Source organism: Sciurus carolinensis, chromosome 5 (assembly GCF_902686445.1).
Source record: "Sciurus carolinensis chromosome 5, mSciCar1.2, whole genome shotgun sequence".
In the NCBI taxonomy this organism is placed as follows: domain Eukaryota; kingdom Metazoa; phylum Chordata; class Mammalia; order Rodentia; family Sciuridae; genus Sciurus; species Sciurus carolinensis.
In genome coordinates this window covers 116,023,891-116,042,880 of record NC_062217.1, presented here as the reverse complement: position 1 = coordinate 116,042,880, position 18,990 = coordinate 116,023,891, and the positions used below count along the sequence as shown (strand labels likewise).

At 41.4% G+C, this 18,990-nt stretch overlaps 1 non-coding gene across 1 annotated transcript; it reads left to right on the top strand.

Moving 5' to 3' along the window:
- Positions 1 to 13,356: 13,356 nt before the first annotated feature.
- Positions 13,357 to 13,430, top strand: Trnam-cau (transfer RNA methionine (anticodon CAU)). Its single transcript has one exon. It is a non-coding gene; the product is annotated as a tRNA-Met (tRNA).
- The last annotated feature ends 5,560 nt before the right edge of the window (positions 13,431 to 18,990 follow it).

The following is an 18,990-nucleotide window of genomic DNA, read 5'->3' as shown; positions in this document are numbered from 1 at the left end:
ACAAAACCGTAAAAGGCAACTGAGTTCCACAGTTTAATTAATACCTTAGTTAAACTTTCATAGTGATTCTTCTTTTCAACCTTGAGCAATTTTATAATTAAGACGGATCTAACGCATTTCAAAAGATTCCCAGAAAAGGGTTATGAAGATGTTGTAGGGATTTAAACATTAGTTCCATGATACAGGAAAGAGAAGCTAAAGTTACTTTCAACTGCAGTAAAGGCTTTGACACAGATAATGAGGAGATTTCAGGAGGTAGAGTCTCATGTTATTCCTCGGGTCACGTTCTTGCCTGTGCTTGTGAAATCAATGAATCTGGGTGAAGGAGGAAACAGGGATCCAGTTCACAGGTGGAGGATTGAGCCCTGGCCATGGTGAGCACTTTGGGCAAGGACTCCTCCCCTCTGGGTGGGGGCAGCACATCGGAACAGAGCTCTGTGAACCGAGGACAGGCTCAACAGCAGTTCCCAAACCCCTGTGGCGAGTGAACCACGGCGCCATAGGCCTTGGAGAGGAGGCAAGAAGGAAAGCACTCTGAGATAAGGGAGGCCAACCCAGGCAGCTGACCACACACTGCTCCGCAGGAGCAACTCCAAAGCCACAGCATGGTCATGAGTCCTGGCTTACAAACTGAGCTGTGTGGCCGGAGGTGTTATTTCATCTGTCTCTTGGTTTTTCCACCTATAATATACAAAAAATAAGAGTCCCTACCTCAAAGGGTTATTATAAGAATTAATTTAATATAAATTAAATATTATATTTATAGTAATCATCATTTACATAAGGGTTAATTGAATAAAATAAGAGAGTGAGGATGTTTTCTCCAGATGAGGCAAGGCCACTGGCAGTATAGTAACCAAACATTTAAGAAGTAATTTCTATAGAAAGTTTTTTAAAGATTATCAGGGCCATCTTAGCAAGAGTGGTACCTCTAGTATAAAAACTGCTGCCACCTGTGACTGTTCCCTGTCCGAGAGACCTCAGAGCTGGCTCCCGCTTTCCACAGCGTTCTCCCTTTAGGCTACTGTCTGACCAAGAGAATTCTCAAGACCCGCGGCTACAGGGAAAGCTGAGTTCAGTGGGCAGCCGGGACGCAGAGCAGCATCACTGCCTCCCCTCTTCCTAAAGTCACCTGAATTCATGCTGAACACAGAAGAATAATTCCAGCCTTCCCAGATGGTGAACAGATTCATGCTCCTTTTAAAAATGCTCATCTCACTCAAATATGTTTCTCAGCAGGAAGTGTCTACCTGCTGCTTGAAAGCTCAGAGGATTAAGGAAGATTGTATGCATACGCTAATGGCTACATTTACTCAACAGTTATGGGAGAAATGAATATTTCGACACAAAACAACACTTCCACCTCCCCATTACCAATTCAATTATTCCCACACCAAAGTGCATTCCCCTCTAGGAAAGATGACTACATTACCCTCAGTGATCTATCTTAACAATTTTAAAAGGCCAGGGCAACAGGAAAACACACAGACCAGTCACCTATTTAAGTTACCGTTACCCGTTTTTTCAAAAAGAAGCTTTATTCTAGCAGCCTCCAGCAGTGAGAAACTTAAAAAAAAAAAAAAAAGACTCACTGCCAGTACAATACACAGTGACCTAAACCCTCAAGACATCAGCGACATTCATGGCAGGGAATACATAGTCCAGTCAATACTCATTTCTGAGCCCCACTCAAATCAACACTAGAGTGTGGTTCCCAACACCTGCGTGGCCGTCTCTTCCAAAAGTGCCCCAGTGCACAAATATATGGAAACCTACTACCAGAGAGAAACTTTTTCATGAGCCAGAGGGACAACTCCTAGAACAAGAACCACTTTAAGCCATTAGCTCCTGAGTATGAAGCCATGTGTTTAATCACTTACTGAAGTCCAGAAGGTACCAAAGCAGCAGATTTTACCTAAAGGAAGAGGAGAGCCTTAGAACCAGGGAAAGAAAGTGAGGGAAGAGGAAGAGGACAGGAACTGGGCAATCCAAATATGGTTCTCCTTCTTTGCCCCTAAAGTTTGGGCCAATGTGTCAGGAAAGGCACTGCCTCACACAGGCATTTGAGATTTATCAGAACTAGAAATGCCGAAGCAAATATGTGTACCTTCATCTGGGGACACTCCCCGACCCACACCCTTATAACCTGAGGACCCACCAGGCCCAAGCGACAATCCCATAAAAACACAGGGTAGGAACCAAGACTGGCAGTTAATGCCAGCCCTTTCAAACTATAGACCAACAGGATAAATCTACTCTCTACTGTGTTTTCCTGGCCCAGGCCAGAGACTGGGAGACTTCAGTTTGATTGTGTTCAGGCAGGACATGCATCTTCTGTTTCCAAGCCTGCTCTTTCCTTACTTATTTTTTTACCCAGCTACATTGACATTTCCATCCTGACCACCCCTGGCCTGTTCTTTTTCCTCCTTAAGGGAGAACTGAAGAGTCAAGAGCCAATGAATATAAATGAAATCAACAAGCCCTACAGGTATGTACGGGAACATGAATGGGAGACAGAACTAAAATGAGAAATAGAAAGGAGAGGATCGGGCAGGAGACTCCACGCCCATTGTCATGAATGCCATGCAGCATCCCCGGAAGACAGCCGTCCTTTGTTATTGTGGACCACAGGAGCACCATGCCTGCATGCATCACTTTAACTTAGACACAGAATCTGTAAAAGCACCTGGGATCTGGGAGAGATCATTCCACACATCAGGAAAGGGGTCCGTGGAGGTCCTGGGCCATTGCCAAGCAAGATTGTCTCACTTCCAATAATAGAAGGGAGGAGCCCACTTTGGCAGTTGACCAGGAACCTGGGAATTGTCCTTCCTAATGGGTAGAGCATCGCAGGCCTGTTTACCCACCTGCTGGATACTAAATTGTCTGCCAGGCTAGAGTAAACCCCGAAGGCAAGCCATGGTAATTATCCAAGCTGGCTGCTCTCTGCCTGGGCTCCTCTCAGAGGCTTGCCCTAGTCCCAGGGAACTATAAACTAGTTAACAACTCAACTCTAATTAATAAACTCCTTAATGAAGATATAAATGCCTACATTTTATCCTTTACGATGTACTTTGGGCTCTTTTTCCCTTAAAGAGCTTAACTGATGGCTCAGCTTCCTCCTTTTTCAATTCCCACTTTCACGTTTGTGTCTGGTCTCTAAATAACAGTCACTGCCTGCCTTGACTCTTTAAATCCATCTCATCCAATGCCCCCCTGCTATCTGCTCCCAATCTTTTAGGGTGTTTTGTGTGGTCCTTAGAAGTTCCATTACCTAACTGTGAAGAACAAAAAAGCCTGCTGAGGTTTTCAAGTAGAAAGGGCAGAGGCCCGAGGGACTATCTACATATATGGAAACCAGAAGAAATGCCACGATATTTGAAAAAGGCAACTGTGGTCACTGTCTTTAAGAGAAAATAGAAGAAAGGTGACTGGCAACACCATTGTAGCTCACTGTTCTCTGCTGAGAGCCTGATTCCCATTGCAGTCATTAGACTAAAGGCACAGGGTATTGGAAAGGTCACACATGAATATCTGGAATTCCTCTTTATTTGTCAAACCATAAAAGCTTAAAACATACAGCCATATGTCTATTCTCCAATCTTTCTTACAGTATGTAACATTTCAAATGCATAGAAAAATAAAGAGAATAATACCTTGACCTCCATGAACCCATCTCCCAGTTTCACTAAGAATCATCATGTAGCCAAGCCCACATGTCCATTCACCCACCCAATTGTTCCCACCACTTTGAATTAACAACAGGCAAATTTTGAACATTTTGCCATTTTATGACTTCTTAATAAAAATTCTTTAAGATATCTAAGTCCTTACACTGATAACTTCTAAGCCTTGGTCTTAGCATGTGGGCTCTGGAGGTAGCCACATCTGGGTCTGTATGTCAGCTGTACCACTTAGTAGCTGTGTGACTTTGGTGACTTCAGTGACTTCCTTAACTTCTCTAAGTCTTGAAAGTAGAGATAATAATGCCTACCTTTCTGAGATATTGTGAAGATAAATGAGAAACTGCAGGGGGCCTGCCCAGCCCAAAGTAAGCACTAAATGAATATTTGCTTTATCATTACTATTCCACAGGAATTTGAAGAGAAAGAATTACTTCATCTTCCAGGAAAAATGTAAGTTACAGTCAATGACTTGTAACAAGGTCATATATCCTCCTGCTCTTTAATGCTCTAGGGCTCATTAGAAAGAGAGCACCCCCTTTCCTTAGAACTTTTGGGTTACTGATCTCCGGGTACTTTGTTCCCAGGCTCTGGACACAGCTCAAACTCACATTGTCAACTTCTCATTTCATTGAACATCGGAGGCAGAAATTAGATGTGAGTGAGACCTGTGTTTTATTTATTTCATTTTGGTTTCTTTTTCCCCACTGAGAAATGGGAGTAACTATAGTTCTAGGCAGAATTTTATTTCCTGTAGCTAAAGTTGTTGGCCTTTCACTAATTAGTTTGATCGCCTTTGTTTGAATCTAGTGTTAACAGATAGTTAGAAGGTTTGTTTCATCTATTCAAGGGTGGATTCCATTGTTCTTTCCAAATTGTGACATCTCTTTCCCTGACAAGCCTGGTTTTCCTTTCTGGTATACTAGTGGGGGATTGAATTTCCCAGCCACCCTCGCAGTGAAGAGGAATGATGAGACAAGTAGTCAACAATGACATGTTTAAGGACAATGAGCTTTACAAATTAGGCAGGACACTAAGATGCTTGCGATGGTTAATTCTAAGTGTCAATCCACTGGGTCAAGGAGCGCCCAATTAAAAGTACTTCTGAGTATTTCTACAAGGATATCTCCAGATGAGATTTGTATTTTGAATGGATAAACTCAATAAAGTAGACCACCCTCCCCAGTGTAGGTGGGTATCATCCAATCTTTTGAGGGCCTGAATGGAATAAAGTCAAAGGGAGGAATTCGCCCCCTTTCACTTCCGATCTCTTTGAGCTGGGACACCCTCGTACAAGGATTTACACCACTGGCTCCCCTGGTTCTCCGCCTTTTGAATGCAGACAAAATTAGACCTTTGGCTTTCCTGGGTCTCCAGCTTGCAGACAACAGATCATGGGACATCTGAGTCTCCATAATCACCTGAGCCAATTTCTAACGATAAACATTGACATACACATGTATCCTATTGGTTTTATTTCTTTGGAGAATTCTGATTAATACAATTCTGTTAATAGATCTGCTGAAATGTACAGCCTATAACCAGCTTTCTGTCCTCAGATATTCTGTGAGCTCAATCACTAACATACTCCCAGATTTGAAAAATGAGAACCCGCTAATACCCCATGGTTTATAAATTTCTAGGGATGTTATGGGGGTTGTGTTAGTCAGCTTTTCATCACTGTGACAATGCCTGCAAAAAATAACTTAGAGGAATAAAGATTTATTTTGGTTCATGGTTTCCATAAGCAGCTGGCTCCATTGCTTTGGGCCTGAACATCATGAGGGAAGGGAATGATGGAGGAAAACTGCTTGGGTCATGACAGCCAGGAAGGGATCAGGGACAGTCCCCAAGGGCATGCCCCCAGTGACCTATTTCCTTCAACCAGGTCCCACTTCTTACCCTTCCCAATAATCTCTTCAAATTATTAACTCACTGATTATGTCAGAGCTCTCATGATCCAATCACTTCCCCAAAGCGCCCCCTCTGAACACTGCTGCCTTGGGGACCAAACCTTCTAGGTGAGTCTTTGGGGGATACTTCATAACCAAACCATAATAGTGGTATGCAGTAGGTTCTACAAACTTGACACAAAAGAGGACCAGGATGAAGTTCACTATGAGGGGACTTGCATTTTTTGAAAGCCAGATTTTGTTTATTAAAAGAAAATGATTCTAGTTTGGTGGCTTGAATCACTACTAATAAGTAAGGCTCACAGACTGTCTTTCTCAGGGTAAAGCTTAATTTTGTGGGTTTGGGATGAGGAAAGACTTGCAATGACTGTGCAACCTACAGGTGGTGGGAGGACACTCACACTCCCTAAAGATAGTCACTGTGGGCAAAGAAAGTTCTAGCACAAAGAGAGCATTCTGCTGATCTTAGTAAAAAAGGGAACTGTGTAAAACAATTCTGCAGATAGAAATGCACCTGGAGACCTTTGCAAGACACGGGTAAGACGGGGCCGGCGGGGAACATGGGGAACTGTGAATGCACTTGTCCATCAACCTATGTCATAACATTATCTCTTTGAATCCTAATTTTTTTAACTTACACAAAGATCCATAACTAAAATTCATCCATTGTTTCTCTGCTAAAGATTGAGCCACAGAAGAAAATGGGTATACTGGAGGGACAGGATTCAAACTCTGTTTAGGAGTAGCAGGTGAAGGTAACTTTGTGGTGTTCAAGATGAGATAGGTGACCAAGGTCCAAAAAGGAAATGGGTTGATTTTAGAGACAAAGACAAATCTCCATGGATTGCTAGATCTTAAAGTCAAAACCAGAGTCAGGAGGGTCATAGAGTTTAAATGACCTGGTGAGTAGAAATCCTGATGTGTTTCTTACATATGGGCATTAGGGGGGTCAAAAGAAGGAAGTTATTACTTCTGATTGAGACAAAATTCAATGTTAAATTACATTACATTATTTATCTATGACAGAATGTGTAAATTCCTCCCCTTGATTATGGCTATATAATGGAATTTTAGTCCCATGATTAGGTCCTATAATATAGAAATATTTCCTATCCAAATGTAGGTAGGAAATTATAAAGTTTTCCATATTTAATTTTTATCCCTGCATCTTCTGATCTAAATTCACATGCCTCTTTGGGAATTTTATGGTTAACTGACCTGCATAATGGTTGACATCTATGTATCTCCTAAGCATCCTCCTTCAGGAAGTCCTCTCTGACTGCTTTTCCCTGATATTGGAGCAAGCTCTTGGCTATAGAAATTACACAGAATATATTCATTTATTTACTTAGGCTTCACCCTATTCTAAAAGGGCAAGGCATAACTTTTTAAAACACAACATTTTAGTGAACAAGATTATTTGAATGTGAGAGAGATAAATTGAAGGAAAATAAACTCAGGATATTTAGAATAAGACACAAAATGCCTATCCCAAAGTCTTGCTAGGAATGGGCCACAAAGTCTGGTTCTCAGCTTTCCAGCTGCCAAAATAAAGAAGACATGATCACTTAAGTAATCCATAATGTCTTTATGTTTGCTTGCTTGTTTGTTTTTAAGAATACCTATTTCTGGTACTGTCATCAGAGAATTTTTTTCCTTTGGTCTTCATTTAAAGAACTCGTGTAGAATCTAATAAGCAACTTGAAGGGAGGGATGTGGTTTGTATGTCTACAGAACAGCCCAATTGCCCCATTTGACTAGTATAATAGATGCACTGTTCAGGGTCATTTAATCCCCAAAATGGGTAAGTAAACACCACCACAGAATTTGGGGAGGGGGAAGCAGGAAATGAGGACCAGGAAAAAAATTCACTGTGATTCAAGACCATAAAAATGGTCAGAGAGTGCCTTGTAATGCAACCCAAAAAGATGGAAAGGAGCAGGCATCTACTATCAGAAAAGGTCCCAGCCTGGAGAGACAAAGGACTGTGGGAAAGGCAGAGAAGTCCCTCAGGCCATTAAGAGAAAAGGCGCACTGCCAAGGAAACAAAGCAGAACCATTCGGAAATGTGCCCAGAGCCTGAGGGTGTCAGATCCCCTATGACTTCCTCCCCCTCTGACTTCATCCTTCCTTTTAAGATAAGGGAACTAAAGTCCCAAAAGCACAAGCATCAGGCCCCAAAATCACAGAGCTAGTGCAAGATGGCATCCTGTTTTGCACTTCTGGTAATAAGAAGCAGAAGACAAGAGGCCCTCCTTAAGTTTACTAATGACTGACTTGAGTCTAGAATCCAGAAATGGGAGGTGGATGAAAAGGAAGAGTTACTAGTGTTGTGACATTCATCATGCAAACACCTTTATTAGTAACCTAGGAGAATTCTTGGAATTATCATAGCACTGAATTTGTGGAGTTCTTACTAGGCACTCCACTAAACATCCTCTTTGCAGGATCCCACTGAATTCCTGCAATAATCCTAGGAGCTAGAATCTACCATAATCACACAGTCTGGGAAACAGGCTCCATGAGATTAAGTGATTTCCTCTGTCACAGGTCTGTTTGATTCCAAACGTGTGCTCATTCTCCATCCCAAGAAAATATTTAATCTTCAATTCCAGGGAGCAAGTACAAAGGAGATGTGTGCATATCTACTACCAGGTCAGATTCATTCAGCTGTAGGACCACCCAAAGAACAGAAAAGACAAGATGAGGCTGTGAGGTACAAATGGCCCAAGAGCAAATACAGCAATACCCTCAAGGTCTTGCCTGTACTTCTAGTTTATGGTGCTCACTCCATATGAGATAAATCCATACATGTATGTATAATCTAATAAAGATAGCATACACAAGGATCTGACACCTTCCCTGTCAGTCTGCAAAAAGGTCATTTGTGAAGCTGCCCAGAGCCCTGACCCACGGCTCCCTGTGCTGAATAAAACCTGCTGAATGGTAAATGTGCTTCCCTTGAGCCAGTGCCCACTGCAGTTTCTCTGCTAGATGGCAGTCCTTACTGGACCCTGCTGCAGTTCCTATTTCACAAATCAAAGCTTAAACCTTCACAGGAGGATATCGATTTGTGCTATCAAAGCAGCAAGATTCCAGAGCTGGGCAGTTGAGGGAGTCTGGTGCTTTTAATCAATATTTTCTTACTCATTAAAGCAGGTACCTGATTCAACTGTTGATTTTCAGCCAGACTCAGAGACTGAGAATCAGTGTTCTGGTAGCATAGTCTTTACTGGGCAATAAAACCTGTCCATTGCTTCATCGTTCTCTCTCATTCTCTCTCTCTCTCTCTCTCTCTCTCTCTCTCTCTCTCTCTCTCTCTCTCTCTCTCTCTCTCAGAAGATACCTACTTCCTCCTTTCTGTCACTTTTGCCTAGGAGAGATCCAAAAGGCAACCTCCAACCCAGAGCCAAAACTACCTGACCCCTAGAATTCTATTGTTCTGGGGATGGATATAGCATTCCAACTGATCATTTCTGCCTAAATGCACTGCTTAAATCATCCTATTCAGACTGGCACCTCTTAAGATTTAAAGATTTGTGCAGGTAGAAACAAAATAAATAAATAAATAAACAAAAATCAACACATTTATCCAAGGAGAATTCATAAGAGTCACAGCTCAAATGCCCTCCTGGGAGTGATCTCTATCTCACATTCCCTTCAAACCTCCAGAGCACTCAGCAGTACTGCATGGGTTCAAAGAAGGCAGGACTGCAGATGTGCAGATCCTGTTGGGAACTCCAGTTCAGCCACTCGCTAGAAGAGTGACAGTGGGTGAATAATGGTACTCTGGGCTCATTTTCCTCTTCCGTAAAATACAGAAAATAATCACTGTCTCATGAGGTTGGTATGGAAATTGAATTAGAGAGCATGAATAAATAAACAAAGTGCTTCTCCTAATCACATAATCATAATCTCATAATCACTCATAATCTCATAATCACTGGCACATAAGAGGTTCTTGATCAATGTTATGGGATTTTTTTCCCCTTTGTCATTTTCTCAACTCCATCTCTTTTTCCCAGCACCTTCACTCAGTCTTTTTCTTCCTGTTTCTCCATTTTCTGTCCCCTTTCCTTTGACTTACCTTGTGCTCTTCTGACTACCCCTCTAACTGGACTTAAAATCATAACCTGTCAGCATCAGAAAGTTTTAGAAGAGTGTCATTATTTTTTTTCCAGATAAACGATGTGCCCAGCTCACAGCTACCCACCTGCAGAGCTGTGGACAGGGTGCAGTGCTCCTGAGTCCCAGGGCCTCAGCCTCATCTCTCATTTTCCAAGTTGAAATTTTTGCAAGTGACAGCTCCCTGACAGTTTCAGTGAATTTTCCAGAGAACAACCCCAAAGTATAACACAGAAGAAATTACTGCCATGGGACCAAGAAAAAAATTTGTTTCACTGATTTTTAAACAAAAATAATTAATGCATGTACTCATCCAAATACAGTGGTGGATTCATTTCAGTTTCCCTATTTCCAATCTGACCCGTTTTTTCTTCTTCTTCTTCTTCTTTTCTTTTGTAACTATGAGCTATGGAGTATCCTTTTTCTCCCATCTGATGTCACTGGTGTGCTGAAACCAGCTGATAGTGCTTCATGAGAGCTGATTCTTAGCATCTCTTTCTTACTCTGCGTTTAGTGACATCACATTAGTAACGAGATTAATGTGATGGAAATATTTACACCACAGAAGCTGGCAACAACTACAAATATGATTTTTTTCCCAGAGAACTAGGAACAAGTCCTTGGCTACTTCCAGCACATCATTGAATAAATTCTTCACATGTTTAAATACACTCATGTGTCCTTTAACAATGGGATGCATCTCATGAAGTACTTGTTAGGCAATTTCATAATTTTGCAAAAACCAGAGTACATTTACATGAACCCAGATGGCATAGCTTCCTACATACCCAGGTTATAATCTTATGAGACCACCATCATATGTGCTATCCATCATTAGCCAAAATATCATTATGTGGCACATGACAAAGACAGAGAGAGAGAGAGAGAGTCATTTCACATGGTTGTATCATTGATTCCTGGGCATCCATGTTTTACTTTAAGGAACTTTTAAGCAATAATAATTTCCTACAGAGGCCTTTAAGCTTTGCCCTGTGTGCATGTAGTAATGAACTTTTGTCTTCAGAAATATGTCATTTGCAGCTCATGACAAAGGCTATTAACACTCAGTCATGCAAATTCACTCTGCCTCGCTCTGCAGAAGATAAAGCTTCCTGATGGACCATTGGTCCATCTGCATTCGTTTTATCCTATTGATTTAAATCAAGAGTGTAAGACTGTGAGGAGTTTAGCATTTGAGAATCTCAGTGAGTTGCTATTGGCATCATTGAGCATTTCATTGTTCATATCTGCATTTAAATCAAACTTGCTTTCTCCAAATATAATAATGTGCTGGTAGCCAAGAGACCCACAGTGGGCTTTGAAGTCCCTCTGTCTGGGATTGAGTCCCAGCTCCCCTACTCCATAGCAAATTCCTTAACTTCTCTCTCTCTTTCTGCCTCCGTTATAAAATGAAGACATTGACAGTACCCCTCTCCCTACATTGTTTTGAGGATAAATGAGTAATACAAAGCAAGTGTTTGGAACAGTAGATGGCACACAATAACCACTCAATAAAAATGAACTATTAAGAAAGAGTGGGAAGCAGGGCATAGTGGGGCATGCCTATAATCCCAGCAGCTTGGGAGGTTGAGGCAGGAGGTTGAAGCCAGCCTCAGCAACTTAGTGAGGACCTAAACAACTTAGTGAGATCCTGTCTCAAAATAAAAATTTTTTAAAAGGACTGGGGATGTGGCTCAGTGGTAAAACACCTCAGGTTAAATCCTAACCAAAAACTAAATAAAAATAAAAATAAATAAATAAAAAGTGGGGAAAATCAAAGGGAGATTAGTAAGGGAAAGGACTAGGAGATGGGAAGAGGGAAGGTCAGGAGGAAGTGCTGGGGAGTAATATTGGCCAAATTACATTGCTATATTGTGTGCATATACAAATATGTAACAAAAAATCCCACCATTATGTACATCTACAATGCACCAATACAAAATGTAGAATGAGGAGAAAATGCAAAAATAAATGTGGAAAGATAAATAAATAAACAGAAAGGAAAGAAAGAAAGAAAGAAAGAAAGAAAGAAAGAAAGAAAGAAAGAAAGAAAGAAAGGAAGGAAGGAGGGAGGGAGGGAAAGGAAAGGAGAAGAAAGGAGGAAAGGTGAAGAAAAGAGAAGGGAAGAGAAGAGAAGAGAAGAGAAGAGAAGAGAAGAGAAGAGAAGAGAAGAGAAGAGAGTGGGGCTAGAAAATTTATCACAAGTTTACATATTCAAACACCAGATTTTAGATGGGTGACTGGAAATGAAGCTTGGAAATTCCCTTAAAGGAAAAATTTAGAGTAGAAGCCTATATAAGTTCCAGAAGAGCTTCCAGAAGCTCTATGAAGGGAAGTTCTCCTGCTTCTCTTTCCCAGTGAACAAGTTAGGAATCCTCCAAAAAGTTGGCAAGTACAGTTGAGCCCCTCCTTGTCTGAGACTGGAGTTCACAGCCTTAGTCCCCAGGGCAGACATTACAGGTAATGTTCATAAGCAGACACCACCATGTAAGAGTAGATGACCTGTAGGTTAGGTATAATTCCTGCATAGGAACCTCACCTCCACCTTCTTAGAGCACTTGCAGAAAGCAAAGGAATGAGGTCCACCAAAGTAAAGGGATTGACCTCTATGATAGCCAGCAGGCTCTTTCCCAATATTCTAATTTTTCTCCTTCTAAGCATATGGTAAGATGTCATTTTCTGTCTCTCTTCTTGTTCAGTCTTATTTTGGCCAATGAAATGTGAATAAAAGTGATGCATATCTCCTCCAACCTTCAAGGACCAATGAGTGATTTGGATGCTTCCTCTGCCTGCCACAGTGACAAGGGATAGTCCACATGGTAAGGTTCCATCAACTTTCATCTTGGATGAAAGTCCCCAGAGTACCCCTGAAAGACCTTTCCCCTTTGAGTGACTCTGATCTCTACCACCTAATACTTCCCCACTCGGGTTCTCATTGGGTCTGAACATTTTTTTCCTCTCAGAGCTTTACAAATTGGCACTTTCAAAAATAACTTTTCTTGAAGGAAAAAGATAGAAAAAGTAAATGAAAATAAACAATATCTAAATATAGAAAATATAAGCAGAATATAATAAATACAACTAAAACAAAACTACTCAGAGAATCTCCATCATGAAAAACTAGCCTTTGGCTCCAATTCAGCTAGCAGTGTTCACAGACACCTAGCTTAAGCATCTTCCCTTCTAGTCTCTGGACTCCACACAATGAGAGGCATCCAGTCTCTTACTACATGACCACAGTGTAACTAATCTTGTTATAAACAAGGACAAAAGTCAGAACCACTTACCCTGAATCAAACTCCTTCAGGCCTCTAATATTCTCCTCTGGACTTGACATTTCTGGTTCAGGGACACCAGGCTTACAATTCATTCTGAGGATAGTGGGGAGAGGCATTCTCAGTCCCGAGTGATGAAGCTTGCCTCCCCATGCTCAGATTGATAGCTCTGTCCATGTCTATAACTTACATGTCACCAGCACAATGCACGCAAACACATATGCCTGCCACATATGCTTATGAAGCTAAGGAAAATGATCTAGTCTAATCAATATAATTTCCAACATCAAATCAACATATGCATTTATAGATTTCCAATGATTATATTATATTAGCATATCAATTAATAATATGAGGGGCTGGGGATATAGCTCAGTTGGTAGAGTGCTTGCCTCATAAGCACAAGGCCCTGGGTTCAATCCCCAGCACCACAAAAATAATAATAATAATAATATGAGCTTTGAGCAAATAAACACAGATTTAAATCTCAGTTCTAGTGCATCATGACTGGAGATCCTAAGCAAAGTAACTGACCACTCTAAGCATCTGCTTCCTCAAGTGTAGACTAATAGTTGTACCTATTTTGTAATATTGCTATGGGCTAAAATATATAAAGTGAGGATATGCGTGAAAAGCTGTTGGAGCACAGATAGGACCCAATAATTTGCAGCCAGCAGTAGCAACTGTGGTGGTGGTAAAAGTAGCCATATTACTACCTTAAATAAAAAGAAGAGGATCATGGCCTCCTATCTCATTGTCCCCACATTCTATTGTAACTTCCATAATTCTTCAGCTCTTTTTCTAATGAACATCCAACAGCGTTATTTTTCACTTTTCACAAATTCAAAACTTCAGTAATTATCCCTTCTTCTGTAATATTACCAACATCCCTAGCAAGACAGTGCCTATTTTCCAGTTCTCCAGAACTATTCAAATATGCTGATCTGACAGTGATGCCGGTCTGGCACCTTCAAAAAATAAAAGATCTCCTTTATTGTCTGCCACACCACATCATGCACTTGCTTGAAACTCATCCAGATCCATCCCAGCATTCGGAAACCCATAAACACCCCCAAGAGAATTCCCACACTTAGCAAGGCACTGAGCAATTAAACCTTGGTGGACTACAGAAAAAGGAAAGGAGAGGAGTCATAGAGAGGGAAAGAGAGAACAGACAAGCAAATCAAAGTGGCTCAGCTGGATATGGGGGGAGAGAGGAGTGTGTCTACTCATTATGTGCTTCCGTTTGGAAGTAAGTCAAATGTTTTCATTGAAAAGCAAGCAGAAAGCTGTCATGATTTAGTACATAGGCAAACTCATAAATTAAGGCAAAGAAGCCCCCAATGCAAACAGGTGCAATTGCATCTTATGTATCTAAGCTGTCATAAATCTCACCTGGTTTGCAAAAGGCAGGCAAGATGACAACTTTGGGTCTTTGGGCCTAACAGCTCTGATTGGAAGAACATGTCTTCTCTTTACTCCTTTTCTCTTTTGTGGAATTATTCTTATTCTACTATTATTATAATGGGGAAACCTTCAGACAAGGAGTTAGACTGAGCTTCCTCTTTGATGACTGGTTCATCATCTGAAGACTCATACTTCTGTTCCAGAAACAGGAGCCCTAAAAAAAATAGTAGCACTTCTCTACTGTATATAAAGTATCCAGAATCAAACATCCAGATCAAGCACAGTTTTTTGAAACAACACATATCTATCGCTCTTTGCCAAATGCACAAACCCATGTGAGACACTGGATATACAAGGCCAATAAATTCAAGTCTCTGCCTTCCAGAGGCTCACAATCCCTCAAAGGGAGAAAATTCTCCATCTCCCACTCCCACGGTAGCCCTGGGACTTTTCTCTAGTCCCAGTCCATTCCTGCCCCCACTGATTTGTATCTCCTTCTCAGGAACCAGAAAGGAACTCTCCAATTTCATTACACACTAAGATGTGTCCTAGAGATGAACAAGCCAATCAAATCAGATTTCAAGAGAGGTGGGCCAAGTGTTAAGACCCAGAAGCCCAAGTTCAATAACTTGAAACAGCAAAAGCCATTTGCAGGGAGGAAATGAGTGTCAATTTCAGTGGTCCGTTTTCTCATCAAAGTATCTAGCATTTAGAAGAAAGAAGAATTTAAATAAAGCCCAGTTGAGAGCCAGATAGGACACAGAGAAGGAAGGTGTGCTTAATTAACTATAGAACTCCCATTTCCACCCTCCCTGGGTTAATGCTCAACATTAATGGATATCAAAATCCAATTCCTTTAGTTCAAGGGACCCTGCAGATTAGAGGACATTAAAGAGGTCTCCAATGGGCCCCAGCAACTCATTCTAATGGTCATTTATAACTCTCCAAAAATGCTTATGTTTAATGTGCCTCTGAATTTTGGGACCATTCAAAGCTGATTTTTATATCATGTTTCCCTTAATGTGTTGGCATCCTTCTGCTGATGTAATAAGATGGTCTCCAAAATTCTAATTAAAACCCAGACTTCCAGCAAAATTCACAGAAGGGATCTGAACTGTCCTCTGAGCCAGTTGGAAGTGTTTGGCTAATTACCATCCATCATTAGCCTAACTGATTAGAAATCTAATCAGAAGTGACCCAAACAAGCATTATCATAATCTTTGGGATTGAACACAAAGTCTTCAGGGTCATTGATAATAAGAGTTAATTATAACTGAATATTTACCATGCACCAAGAACTAACTGTGGCAAAGTCAACTTAAGCAACTTACAATTGGTCACACGGCTATTGAGGCTGAACAAGAGCTTATAGCTGGAACACAGAATCAAAAAGATACAACTGAAGAGTTCTCACACTTAAAGACATGCTCTGGTCTGTACCCTCCAAAAACCACATGACCAGCATCAAACTTTACCTAGTAATTCTGTCAAACATTTTCTTTTATTCTGGTTAAGGATTAAAAGTTTACTTGTCAAGACTGGAGTGAGAATATTTTTCCCTCATAACTGTTTATGAAGATCCACAAAACATGATTATCTGACTCACTTTTTCCATTGCTGGATAGCAATGATTTCCACTCTGCCTACACATCAGAATCACTTTCAGGGTGCTTAAAAGAGTATACTCAATGATGTCCAGGAAATGAGCTCAGAGGTTCTGATTAAATGAGTCAGGGATGGATCCTAAGAATCAGTATTTTTTAAAAAAAACATGTTCCAGGGAAATCTAATGTACAGAAAGGACTGGGAACTGATTCACAGTGTAGAGTGAGAAATCCACATTCTTCTGAATAGAGAGGGGGCTGTGTTAGTTGACTCAGGCTGGCATTTTTAAAAGACCACAGATTGGGTTGCTCAAGCAACAGAAATGCATTTTCTCCCAGTTCTGGAAACTGGAAGTCCAAGATCACAGTGCAGGCAGGATTATTTTCCTGTGGGGCATCTCTCTTTGTCTTTCAGGTAGCCACCCTCTGTCTTCCTCTTCACCTGGACATCCCTCTGCACATATACCTCCCTAGTGACTCTCCCTTGTTAAAGGACACCAACCATATTGGATTAGGACCTCACCCCATCAGACTTATTTTAACTTGATCACTTTTTTCAGGACCTTATCTTCAAATGCAGTCACCTTCTGAGGTGCTGAAGATTGAGACTTCAATATGTGAAGGGGGTTGGAGAGTTCAGTCCATAAGGGAATTGTCAACTCCTTCTTCTTTCAACAGGATCTCTTCCCTTCTTCCCCACTCCAGTCAGTTCAATGCCCTGGTGGCAGATGGATCAGTTCTACTCTAAAACTATCTATAATCCCTCCCTACATGAAAAATAATATCCCACATCCTTAATCTAGTAAAATAGGCTCTCAACTCTGTGACCCAAGCCCACCATTCAGTTTCATATCTATTTTCTCCCATGAGTGACATGCCACTCCTGCTAAGCTGCTCTGCCCCCCGAAACTTCTGTTTCTTCTTATTCTCTGATGCAAAGCCATTTATCTTTGACTAGCCCTACCCCTTTAAATTATCATCAGGAGGCTTTGACTACCTACTCCTCTTTTTTTTCTTTTCAACTTAATCAAGGTTGATAGATAAACATTGTATAGAATTGAGGTGTGCAGCTAGATATTCTCCTTGGCTGCAAGCACAGTCATCTTGAGCAAGAGGAGCTATGGTCCTACCCCTTCCCCATCAGGGAAGTCTTCATGTGAGCAGGGATCTTTGCTCACTGAGGTGTCCCAAAAGCCTAGATTAGTGCCTAACACATTATAGGCCTACAGCAAATACTTGTAATATGAAAAAGTGAATGAATGAGCACATTCATCATGACCTGACCAGAGGATGATGAATCATTTCCACTTTGTAAAGCAAATCCACTGGAATTGAGAGGGAAGATCCCTCATGTTGACTTAAAACTATCTGTCAAGTGATGGGTTATTTAAAACAATCATAATAACCAGAACCCTGATGAATACTACATGGCGTTTGTATTACCCTTTGTGCTTCTTGATGCATTGTCCCATTTATTATCTTAGCCCCTCCTCATGAAATCTTGTTTCTCTATCATAAATGCAGGATTTAAACAAAGTCCTAGAGCTAGTTGGGAAGAGTCTGGATCAGAGCTGCGGCCCCATCTGCCATCCCAGGCCCTCCAGGAGCTGCTGGGGCTCTGCTGGCCCTATGCCTAGTCAGATGCCAGAGTGCACATGTCACCTTCAACCTTCACAAACCTGCTCACTGCACCTGAAGGGATTGTGCAGGATGTTGACAAGTTTCACTCAAGTTGCAATTGCGTTCTCTCTCTGTGCTTGGGTATTCACAAATTTCTACCAAATCAGGTTGAGGGGGGAAACTATTTATTTAAAACCACCACTGCCACTCAAACAGAGTAGATCCTGGTAAAAGAAAGAAATGAGGAGTGAGTATTCAATGCCCCTTGATATACAAAGGTACACTCGATGGTGACTCAAGAAGTATTTCAGAGTCAAGGTGCTATGTCAGGAATCCGAGAGTGGTTTAGCTGGGGTGTTCAGGCTCAGAGGGTCTCATGGGGCTGTAGTCATTTGAGAGTCAATTAGGGCTGCCAAATCCACCTCATTCAGATAGATTTTACCAGACCTCAGTTCCTCCCTGGCTGTCGACCAGAAACCTGAGTTCCTAGCCGTACAGTTCTATTTCACAGGGCTATTCACAATATGCCAATGATCTTCCCTAGACTGAGGGACCCAAGAGAGATAAAGGATGAAGTACAGACAAGGGTGAGGTAAGGGAGGTGTCTCAGTGAAAAGGTAAGGAGGCACTCAGATTTCCTCCAGTCTGGGCCTCAAGAAAGAGTGCCCAAGGCGAAAGTTGTAGTCTTCTTTTATAACCTCATTCTGGGAAGGATGTGAACATCACCTTTGTCATATGCTATTGATCACACAGACCAGTCCTATAATGTGCAAGGAGACTTCAGGATGTTTGTATCAGGGCCATCCAGGATGCTGGCTACCACAGAAGTTATTAAGCTTTCTAGACACACACATGCAGGTTCTCCAAAGGATTGTGTTCGTTTCTAAAATCCCAACTGGATTTGATCAGACAGGTGTGGATTACCAGGAACAGAGCCAAGCAGCATCTACCTTTGCAACAGCATTATTTACTTAGAAAAATCCTTTTAGCAAATGTCTGTGAGGCCTTAACTAACATAGGGAGTGAAGTGGGGCAGGATGCCAAGGAGTGAAGGCTTTGAAGTCAAACATCCGTTTTTTAATCCTGGTTCTGTTGACTCCCCAATGATGAACCCTGAGCAGGTCACGTCCCTTCCCTGAGCTTTGCTTTCATGTCTACAAAGATACCACCTCCTAAGGAAGTTGTGAGAATGATGACACAGTTCATCTATCCCTTTGACAAGCATTTTTAAGTACCTGACTTGTCCTCAGCACTGAATTAGTATCTGCTAAATCTGTATCTGAATCTAATCTGTTCATCAGTGGTCTCAAAGATCACAAGAGACATTTGAGGATCATGCCTAAGAAGATTTCATATGCTCTGT